An 11,984-nucleotide genomic window follows, 5' to 3' on the forward strand; every position below is an offset into this window, starting at 1 on the left:
TGGCCTCCACCCCAAAAGACTTTGATTTTGTCTTTGTTATAAGGCAGTTTCCATGTGCAGTGACTTGCATAGGAAGCAAGAACTGTATTTTACAATGTACAAACTGTTTATCCATTTGAAGTCAGTCATGATGTGATGTTGTACAAATGATAAAGACTTAATGACGCAAGAAAAACTACATTCACTGAAGTGGATACGTAAGCAATTCATAAGTGAAGACATTGCATTGCAATCAAAAACACGGGCAAGAGTGGGCATTGCTGCTTAGAGCAGCTAAAATAGAAAATCTGACACATGCTGTGCACTCTAATTATATTGTGCCATGTGCTTTGTCATGTCCACAGGTTTTGTAAAAAAGCATATTTCTCTAAAAAAAAAAAAAACAAAACCTTTGTTCTCTGCAACAAGCCACAGAGCCAGGTTGTCAGTATTATTTTATTGTTCACCATTAAGATTAAGTTTGACACACAATATTCGACTTTGAGTTACTTCGAAAAGGTGGTTTCCATATTTATAACTGACGACTGTTTACAACACTTAGGCTTGTAAAAAGTGAGTCCTGCAGCAAATGTTTCCCTGCAAGACAACATATGATAGCAATGGCTGTTCATATATTACGTCTATCAGCATGGGACCACTTGGGCTCCCAGCAGTAATTGGGTAAACATCCAGATGCATGTCTGCGTCAGACCTGCAGGCACACACGTACTGCCACACATCAACACGTACCAATGGACAGACACATACTTAAACATCTTACTTACTTAAAGCAGAGAGAAGGTGCTGAGCACTTCAGCGTCTGCATTTGGGATCGACTCAGGCAAGTTTATGTTGGGTCAGAGTGAAGCAAAAACATGCTCAACATCTTAAGTGCAATTAGACCTTTGGAGGAACTTTCACAGGCCACAAGATAGGGGTCTGGACTCTGCCCAATTACTACAGCAGCTGTCAGCAGGTCCCCCCAGAATCCGAATGCTTCCCAGATTCTCTGGCTCTCTGTGGAATGGCAACAATACACTTCATGCCAAAGACCAAATTAATCAGACCCCAGATTGAGAAGGATGAAGAAGTCAGCAGAGGTGTAGTCCAGAATTGCCAAACACTAAGGAGACCCAAACTTTGGCACTCTAAATTCCTAAAAAGACTCAGGACTTCCACAAAATCTTTGTTTATAGAAGAGTAGACTGAGTCATTCTCCATTCCCTAACACTTTTTGGAAAGACATACATTATTTCACAACATAATAGAGGAGGTGAAGGCTGAGGGCTGCAGTTGGTGGGGTGGAGGGTATTGGAGGGGCAAAGATAACGAGGTATACTGACATTCAACACACCTTTCTCACACTGAATGATTGTAGTTGACCCTGTTTAGTTGTGATCTTGTTTCTCAGAATCCTGAAGTCATCACTTTGCAGTCTTACCGACCCCAGCACATTCACCTAATCAGCTCACTTGTTCAAACACGCATCTCAGTCTTGACAAAGGGTCGGCCCTATGACCTAATCGCTCTCTGTTCCAAGAGAATTTTGAAAAAAAAAAAGAAAGAAAGATATTGTGACACCCTTTAGCCATCTGACATTTTGTGCGAACACAGTACAGCTGGTGTGACTGTAGAAAAAAAGAAGGGGACAAGGAATGTATGTGGGAGGGAGAAAGACGTTCACTAAAAACTTTTTTTTATCTTAAATTCTACATTATATGCGACATGCAGTATCCTTGGTTCTTGCTGTCCAGGTGTTTTGGGGTTACAGCATCGGTAACAGTATTCTTGAACTCTGATGTGAAAACACATGAGCTTCTACCCACGTTGGTTCTCCTGCATGTGGAACATGTGAAGTTCCCCAATGCATATGAAAGCACCAATGTCACTGTACATCAAATTTATTCATAAAATGTGAAAATTGAGTGAATGAAATGATAGCAGAAGCATCTATCTATCTATATTTTCCTCATTATTGCCTGTACAGTGACTCTTGAGGTAAGGTGTGCATGTATTGTGTTAGAGAGCTGGGATCTTTACATCCTCAACCACACACCACTGTACTGTAAGACCTGTTTCTCCTCTGCTCCAGCTACCCCTTTGTCTTATTATGTAGTGTTCTGGGTCAAGGACTCTATTTTGTGGCTGTCAGGGCTTGTCGAATAGGTTGGCCTGGGTCCTGCTGGCATGGATAGTGTGTAAATGGGTCGTCTGGGACCAAGAGGAGCCAGAATGCTGACATGCGCACAGTAGTGTGCATCATGACCCCAGCTAGATGTGAGGAGGAACTCTTTACCACAGGGAAGGCCTACAGTAACACAACAGTAGATAATATGAAAGCTACAAAATGTTTTGCTTTTCTATTCATTTCAAGCTCTGACTCTGTCTTCAGCTGCAGATGGAAATCTTCTTCTATTGGGTTGGTTAAGGGCATGCTTACTCAGGGACGCAGGACATTAAAATAATATTGAGGTTGCCCATGCTGAGAAGCAGCATTGACTGGAGAATTGACTTCGCAAGTGTCAACTGGATTATTCCTATTAGCTGTGAGGACTGCAGAGGGCTTTGTCTCATTGGTTAGGTTTCACTGTCAGTCTCAATCTAAGAAGCTATTTAGGATTATCTCTCAAAAAAGTAATTTTTCCCCAAATCTGTTTTTTAATTGCATTAAAGTTTTAACACAGCAGAGTGCATAGTCACGATTGTGATGGATTTCACTGACTGTATAGAGTATGTGCTCTGGAAATCCACAAATGCCTTTAAACATACAATCACAGGGGAGTCTAATATAGCACAAAGAATTCATTAAGTGAGAGAGTAAGAGAGTAACCATTTTTAGAAAAATGTTAAAAATGAGACGTTTCACAGATGAAGAGCTTTATCCTTCATGATTAAAGGATCTTTGAAATTATTCTGGATGTAAACAATTTTTGTTCAAATATATGAAAGACTGGTTTGCATGGATTATGTGTTGTGAGAGCTAGGACCAGATGAGCTATTTTTCACAGTATGGAAGAACCACAGGAACCTTCCCCAAAAAGTCTAAACAATGGGGTAGGCTACGCTGTAATTATGAAAACCGCCTAAAAGCAGAAAGTATATAAATACCATGCAATGTAGCCTTTAAAAAGAAGACTGTTGTTTAAACGTAAAGAGCATTTTGACTTCAAATTTGTTTGACCTCATGTTATTGACTCCAAAAACACATTCTCATCTGTGGCATGTCCATAATTATTGCAAGATTTTCTTAAATTGAGTGTCAAACACATCACAGCTATGGCTTTGTGCATGACAACTGAAATTCAAAGATAACTGCAATCACATATGAATTTAGGTTAGTACAGCGAGAAATGCTGCTAACAGGGCTGCAATAAACTGAGTCTAAACTAGTCAGCTTTCACATGGTCCCCCTGTAACAAACAGTCTAATAGCGAATGTATCTTGTGTTTTTAAAAGCATGGCCTTGCTGCTGCACGACAGTCTACAGCTCGTTAATTTCACAGTGTATTTGTGACAGTCGCTATGGTTACTCTTGTCATCATGAAACAAGCTCTGACTGAGTCTGGGACAAAAACCGATGGAAGTGTCTTTTAGATGCCTAATAGAAATGAACAGAATTATTTTTTTTTTCCATCGTGTACATAACATCTGTTAGCCTACCAAAATTATAATAAGAAAGATTTGTTTAAAATGATGGAATAACATTTCATTTTGAACTTGTTTTATTTATCTTTAAATCTGTTTTAGATGAAAAACAAGAATATAACAGAGCTGATCTAGATTATGCTGCATTCAAGTGCCTCTTGGATATTCCAGCTATTAAAGCCAGGGTTGACTTCACATATTATTTTTCTTGGCTACAACCTTAACTTGAACAGTCAATTATTTCTTGTTTCTGCTATGGTCCTTGGATTAAGCTGCTTCCAATAAAGATTTTGTCATGACTATAGCCATTCACAAACATTGGATTCACATGCACCTCCACTTGTGCGCAGGCAGTGGGTTAAAAGTCTTTACTGGCAGAGGTTTGGCATGCAGGTATCCGGTCTGAATGCAGACAGAGATAAAAAGACGCTATGCAAAGGCAAAAATAAGAAAGATGGGTCAAAAACATGGTGTCACTAGAGAACTATACAGGGAAAATATTGCATACAGGACAAAAGGCAATCTGGCTCAATCAGCGGCAGCACACACACTAAATACAATGAGGGAGGGAGACAATAGGAAACAGGTGAGCAGCATGAGGGAGAAGCAGGTAATCTCACAGAAGGGGGTAAATTGACAGGACCTGGGATGAAACAGGAAATACAAAATAAGACAGAATGTACAGAGCAGGCTGCGCACAGATAATAAAGGCACAGTTTGGCCTGACTGGATGCAACAGATTTGTGTTGCCGGTCATAGGCCTTTGGTTATTCAAACCACACTGCATCTACTTAGTGTACATTTCTGTGCAGGAATGAATGGCTTCAGAGGTACAGGAAATATCTCATATCAGATGGTTTGGATTCCTTCAGATTGCTACCCCAGGAAAAAGTCATTCCTCAGTGTGACACAACAGCGAGAGGATGAGTCTACGAGGGAAACTGGATTAGATAGGCAGGGTTGTTGAGCTGCAAGGTTATAATGGAGAAATAGAATTATTGTATTCTATTTTACAATTTAAGTTGACACTCGTGTTTATGTATTTCCACCTGTCCGTGTTCTTACCCTGGTATTAAAAAATATTAGACCAAAGCAACATTACTGAGTAATTTTGTTGATTTTGATAAGGCCAGTGCAGTTCTGCTGTCAGTGTAGTTTAAGAAAAATGCTGAAGCTCTTTCAGTGATATCTCTGGAGATTCATGGTTCATGCTTTTTTATTCACAATCCCGCAGACGCAAGGGGGAAGGCAAGAAAAGATATCAGCTTTTGCTGACATTTCATTCTGCTCTTTCTGTCATGTTTGCCACATTTACTCCCACCCAGGTCACTCTGAGGTTCAATTTCAATCCAGGCTGAAAGCAGTGCTGGCATCCTAAAGCTGAGGTCACATCATCACACACGAGTCTAAAGTTTGTTCTCGCCTTATTTGAGTCATACCTCTGGTCAAATGTTTGGTTGGTAATTTAACCCCAGCAGTATTGTTATCAAAGACCTCTTGTTTTTGTAGCGATCCACACAAGTATGATCAAATCCAGACATTTTGAAATTGTGTGATATTCCTTTGATGCACATACAGCCTATTCACACATGATATACCTGTAATAAGAACTGACCTCTGCCTTTGAGCAACAAATAAAGCATCCTTATCCAATTCATTGAGGCTTAGATTACAATCTGGGAGGCCTTGAAAGAATACGAAATACACATCAAAGCTCCTATTATGTGTAAAAAGTGCCTGAAAAAACAACATAACATAGCACCTTATGTCTTGAAGGCTTGGAGGAGTCCCAGTGGTTTCATAAGTGAGCCAAAATAATGAAAACTTCATCACATCCCTCTCTTATGGCACCTCATTGTGAATCACATCCTTTCAGGTCAGGGCTGTACAAGAATGTTTTAATATTAGAGGAATGCCAACTTTGACACAAAAACAATGCTAAAAGTTTAAAGCAGCGTGTGTTTCTACTGGGTTTTGTGGAGGCAGAAACCTGCATCGTTGTCTGTGTAGGAGGACAAAAGCCCTGTTTTTAACATCAGTGTGTAAAAAGATCACATACTCCATTGGAAAACATTACCACTGTGTGAAAATCAAGATTTTGACCCCTCTGCAGAGGCAGACCAAAACCGTCGAAATATGCTCATATAGGCTGACTTTTAATCAGTGTGGAATGGCATTTTCGGTGTCTGCACAGCTAGGCTTTAACCGTATCTTACTCAGAGAGAGGCACAAGCGCACTGAGTTGCTGATTCACAGACAACTTAATGCAAAACCCTCTGAGGCACTACGGACCATAAGACTTCCATTAAGCCACAAGTTGGGAAAAATAGGGTGTTGACAGTTCACAAGTGAGATAAAATGCATTTGTTCAGTGAAAGATGAAGCCACTCTGGCTTCCTTCAAAAACAACAGTCAGAATGACCTTGGACTTTAATGTAACACTTTACTGGGTTTTGATGGCAGGAGCTGTGTAAACTCAACTCCCACACAATGTATGTTCCACTTCTGAGCAGGCCCTTTTCTCAACCTTCAACCGCCCCATGTGATGTAGTTAGCTAATGACATGCTTTTGGGCCAGGAAGTACTGCTACTATAGCATTGTTAACCAGCAAAGCAGTTTATGTTATAGCACAAAAACACAGTCAAATCTTGTTTTTTTTTTTTTTGTGTGTGTATGGTTTTGTAAAGGCTGAAAGAAGACACAACATTCTAAATCTGCACAAACTTTACATTACATTACAATTTACAGACCTTGACGGGCCTGTCCTTCAGCTGCTCAGCCATGGTTGGATAATTGCTGTTCAGGTTTGCTAAATGGTCACTTGACACCTCGGACGTGTAAGGATAGCTGAATATATCAATGTAACTAATTTATCCCAGTGGCCAGTCACAGTGTAGGAAGACATCTGAAAACAGACAAAAGGACAGTTATTTCTATTATAATCTATTAAAATGAGCCTTAATGCCCATGGTATTATTCCAATGTGAAGTCCATGAGCAGATTGGGAGCATGCAGGCAGAGCCAACCAAGAAATGCTGCTACACATGTGCAGTGGGGCACGCAATGCAGATGACAGAAAACTGTTTTGGCTTGTGCACTCAGTGAATAACTTTCATTCAATGTTGGGTGCCTTCTCTGAGTCATGGTATCCGTTTATAATAATGCTTTCATCATTCATAGACTCCAAAATGGCTGTTATTTATTGTGATATGAATATATGAATTTATCTGTATCTGTATCATTACTCCACTGCATGTGTTCATGCAGTGAGTAATGATTATCAGTAAAACAGAAGTTGGCTTAGTGGTCCCTGTTCTGCTCTCTCCTCTGCTTGCTCGCTGTCTGTTGGACATCCTGCTGACACTATTTCAGCCTATTTCACAAGGGTGTGCTGACCGCAGCCTGCCTTTGTAGTTTGTATACTAAATGCACAGCAGAGAGGGATCCCTTTTGGGCCCGTGGTTTCCTGAAACAAGCCATCTGCAAGTGCTCTGCTCTCTACATGGCCTCAGGAAAGAGGACGGGCACAGATAAAGTGGATTCATATACTGTATGGACATCAACAAAGAATTCATTCATTGTGCAGTCTTTCGGACAGAATTACTTCAAACCATCAAACCTTTTTAATGGCTGAACTCATGGCAATTAGCTTTTTTTATAATATTTGAGAAAATTCTTTTGCTCAAAATTATATATCCTGGAAAAGCAAAGCTAATTGGATGATCATAGTCAGCTTGGCAGGCTCTTGTTTCCTCTTTCCTTCCTTTCCTAATCCTTCATGCTTTCTGTGCATTTAACCAAATGGCCCATCTTTAGCATCTACAAAATGGGGAGTGATGGACGTTGGTGCTCAGGGAGTATTTAACCTCCAGGAAGCCCCAGGAACTATGCCACTATGCCACCTTGCTGCCCTAACCCTAACCCCCCTGAAAACTTGAAAACATTTTAAAATAAAAAGCATTTTTATGTAACGGGATGGACATCAGCTTTTTAAGTGAGAACCCCAGAAATTACGGCATAAACTAATTGTGCAACAAAGAATGCAGAGGTTAAGGGGCGTGTTTTGATTCACTGGCCTGTGTCATCCCTCAGCTTCAAATGCCATGTTTGTTAAAAAAATAAAAACAAAAATACACCTTCAGTAAATTTATAAAAAGTTTGTCTTTTTTTTTTTTTTGGAATAGGCTGTTGAACAATATGAGCTCAGATAGTTGAGCTCACGACAAAAAGGTGTTTGTTATTTGCAGACCCTTTGCCACTTGCATTATAAATACTAATACCAGGACCAATAATCATAATAATAATACATACAGCGCCTTTCAAAGCTCTCAGTGTCATATTATTTATTCACTTACAATCAAACGATAACAAAACCCTTGATTTGTGGTGGTCAAATTGAGATTTTGCTGATGAAAACGTTGGATTTAATATCACTGCACAATACTTTGGGCAAATTCCTCTGGCACTGTTGAAAATTGGTGTATTTCAGTCGAGACAACATACAATTGCCAGTTATTAAAATGGCAGAGGAATAAACATGCTGCCCATTGTTCTTTAGTTGGCTTCACAAAAAACACTCATCAAATGGAACAGTTCTTTTTTTTAATCATTTCTCATCTGCTTGCCAAGTCTGGGGGGGTCTGAAATAGACTTGAACTGCTGTTGTATGTGTGTCACCACTTACAAAATAGCTTCTAACCTACAGGTCAGTGTCTTTGCAGTTTTTCCTCTCTCACCAAAAGAGGCAAACCCCCCCCCCCCCCCCCCCCCCCAGGACCGGACAATCAAATGAACAACAGATGAACCCAATTACATAATTTCCATCTCATTAGTTTAAAGCTTTTAACCTGATGAATCCTTCAGTTTTTGTTTTTATCTGATAAGGCAGCTACTAAGTGCCCTGCAGGGTAAAAGGCAGTTAGGAGCTGGCCCAAAACTCTCCCCTAAGATTACCCAGCTGCCATGATTCCCACAGACACTAATGCAGCTAGTCTGTTAAATCTCTGGTAATGCATGGATTCTGAGGGATTTTGTTTTTTTCATGATTTTTTTTTTTTTTTTTTTTTTTTTTTGTGGGTATGATGACACATTTTCAAATTTTCATTTTAGAGCTTTATCTCACATTTGTTTAACCACATTTCAAGAAATGGGAAAAAGCATTGTATTCATATCTTACAGGCTTTCATGATGACAATGAATATATTACATCATGTATCTCTACCAGTTTTAATGGGGTAATTAAGCAAACCACTAATAACTAAAAACTACATAAATCTGAAGATAGCTCTTTATTTTATTCTGAAAGATGGAAATTGAAGACAATTCAGATAGAATTTGACACTTGACTTGAATTGTGACATGTTCATGTTTTTATAGAAAGAACTTTGTAACTGTGCTTCCTAAATGAAGGTTATTATTATCATCATTAATGCTATTATTATTACATAAGTGACTTTCACTCAAAATCAAGTGAAGTCAATGAAATGGGGTTTAATTTCACTGCTTTGCCCTCGATGGTGTCACTTCATCCTGCTGCATCTTGTCAGCATCAGTTTTCAGGAGGCAGTCATTTCCAGTGTTTTAATCAGTGTTTATAAGAGAGGCTGCCTGACCCTGATATGGGTTAGATGTGGCAGCCCAGGGGAGCAGGGACCGGCACCCTCCCATCCTGCCCACTCAATGGAAATCAAATGGGAGATTACATCTTCAAACACAACTAAGTATCATACTACTACATGCTGAAATCTTAAAACCAGAAGAACTCTGTATACTCACCATATCCTTTCACAGGAATCATCACCCAGTGCCCTCATCCACCCCCTGATCCCTTTGCCTCTTGGCAGGAGTGACAGCACTGCCGGTGAAAAAAACGTTTCCAGCTCAGGTCCCATAGGGGACGTTTAATCTGAAAGAAGTCCAGATGTGCTCCACCAAAAGACCCAAAAACAAATGGCGCCACTTTTGTTTAGGCGTATCATGACCCTGTCCTAAGAATTTTTAAAATGCTATGATGAATTTTCAGTCTATAGAGAGGTTTGGCCAAAAAAAAAAAATACAAGACACAAGAAATATACACTGACAGTCAAAAGTTTGGACACACTTTCCTATTCATTTGAATGAGAAGGTGTGTCTGAATTTTTGACTGGTGTATACTATTTTCCAAAGGGGCAAATAGAGTTAGTTAGTTTAAGCAAAGTTTTGATCGTCAAAGGCCTAGAATAATAATCTCCATAAATAACATTATTTGGTGTGTTGACTCACAAAGAGACAGTGTGACTATGAGAATGACAGACAGAGAGAGAAAGAGAAAAGAGACAATATGAATGTTCCAGTGCCAGTGTTTCTAAGAAAGCTCTAAATGAAGAGATGAACTTATTAGTGGAGCTGAGTCATGTGCTGTTTCACATTAAAACAAGATATAATGGAAACACATCCATTCAGGATTCAGAGTACTAAGGGGATATGTAGGCTCTGCCACTGTAGAGAGATGTGAATGTTGTTTAAATATGCCCAGTATTAAAGATCAGAGACACACAGGAATAGCTGGAAAAGGATATTTAGTCTCTGAAGTTCAATATTGGATCTGTTTTCTAAAAAGAGACCTGAGCTCAATAGTGGCTTTGTACATACAACGGAAAATTTTGTCTTCCATAGGCCACGGGGGATAAATCCAACTGACTTTAGTGGCCATGACCTTTTATCACGCAGCATCATGAATAATATGTGTCATCTTCACCGGAATGTATTGACATTTATTGGCTGCATTGCCAAGCAGATACAGCCAAGTTTCCCTGAAGGTAGCTGTAATCCTTTGGATTACAGTTCACCTTCAGGTTGGTCTTAATTTTATCCACTACTTTACTGACATTAGGGCAGCACAGCAGCATAGTGGTTAGTGCTGTTGCACCACAATAAGAAGGTGGTGGGTTTGGTTCCCGGGCCTGGGGCCTTTCAATGCAGAGTGTGGATGTTCTCCCCATGTCTGCGTGGGTTTCTTCCTCCCATCCAAAGAATCATGTTTGGGTTAATTGGTGACTCTAAATTATCTGTAGGTCAGAGTGTTGGCCCTGTGATGGACTGGCGAACCGTGCAGGGTGACCCCCCATCTCTCCCAATATGAGCTGGGATTATCTCCAGCACCCCCTGCGACAACGGATAAGCATTAGGAGTGAGTGACTTTACTGACGTTATTGCATTTAAACATCAGCCTATTAACATTGTCTTGAGCCAACATAAGCCTTTTGAATAATGCATTATTGCACCCAACCTTCTCTACAGACTCAGTCTATTTACCTTCTAAGCAATGAAAAGTTATTGTACTTCTCTTCACAACCCCAGAAAAACTGGTATGACTTTATCAGTGCGTACTATGGCTGGTTTCAATGGCATCGAGAAGCATTTCATTTGGGACCATTACGTTATCATTATTTCACTGTAATTTAAAGTGCTGTAGAGAATAGAAAACTCACAGGGATCTACCATCTCCCCCCACGCCTCCGCTCTGCATGCAGGAGAAGCTCTTCAGAAAACAGAAAATGTTTGGGTAAATTTGGGCGAAGCTATTTCAACTGTCATACAACACTAGGATTTAGATTTATGTTGAGAATGGAGATTGATGATGGTGTATGCTTGTTTGCCTGAAACTGTTTATGTGCAACTGCCTTCTTGACTTCCCCTGCTTTGGATCAAAGAAAAGCTAATGTGCCCTAAAACTGGGATTATTGTATATATGTAAATACAATAAATAAAATCATCTGACACGATAATAAGGGAAGGGAAATGAATGAGTAGTAAGCAGGATGCAATTAAAGTAATAGGAGGGAGACTGGGGAAATGGAGAAAATAATTCCACTCCAGTGGCAAAGAAAGAAATAACGCTGGATATGTGGGATGACAAGTCTCAGTATCAGTTTGGGACTGGCTACAAATAAATGATTCTCATTGCTGCCCCATTCCTGTACAACTGAGAAAACAGTAGATGCATGAAATCTTCTTCCATCGGGATGTTTCGGGAATGCAAAAATTGTTAATCTTAGGACAAAACCAACAAACAGCAAAATGGGAAATATAATTCCATTTGTGGGGGGGACTGGACATTGACTTGGTCAATATGATGGATTACAACTGGTCAGGCAGCGATATTCAGAAAGATTAGGAGGCTATTCTTATTTCACTTTCTTGGTTTTATGTCAGTATTGAATGTTGACTACATTTACTTTTCCAAAGCTCTATAGAGAAATATTATAGCACCTCCCTTTGTTTTCAGACTCAGCTCTTAACCCTTTAATGTCCTCACTAAGAAAAAAGCAATGGAAAATTTTGTTATTTGCGTTTTTATTTCCTTGGGGCAATAATAACA

The sequence above is a fragment of the Echeneis naucrates genome, chromosome 5 (assembly GCF_900963305.1).
Source record: "Echeneis naucrates chromosome 5, fEcheNa1.1, whole genome shotgun sequence".
NCBI lineage: Eukaryota > Metazoa > Chordata > Actinopteri > Carangiformes > Echeneidae > Echeneis > Echeneis naucrates.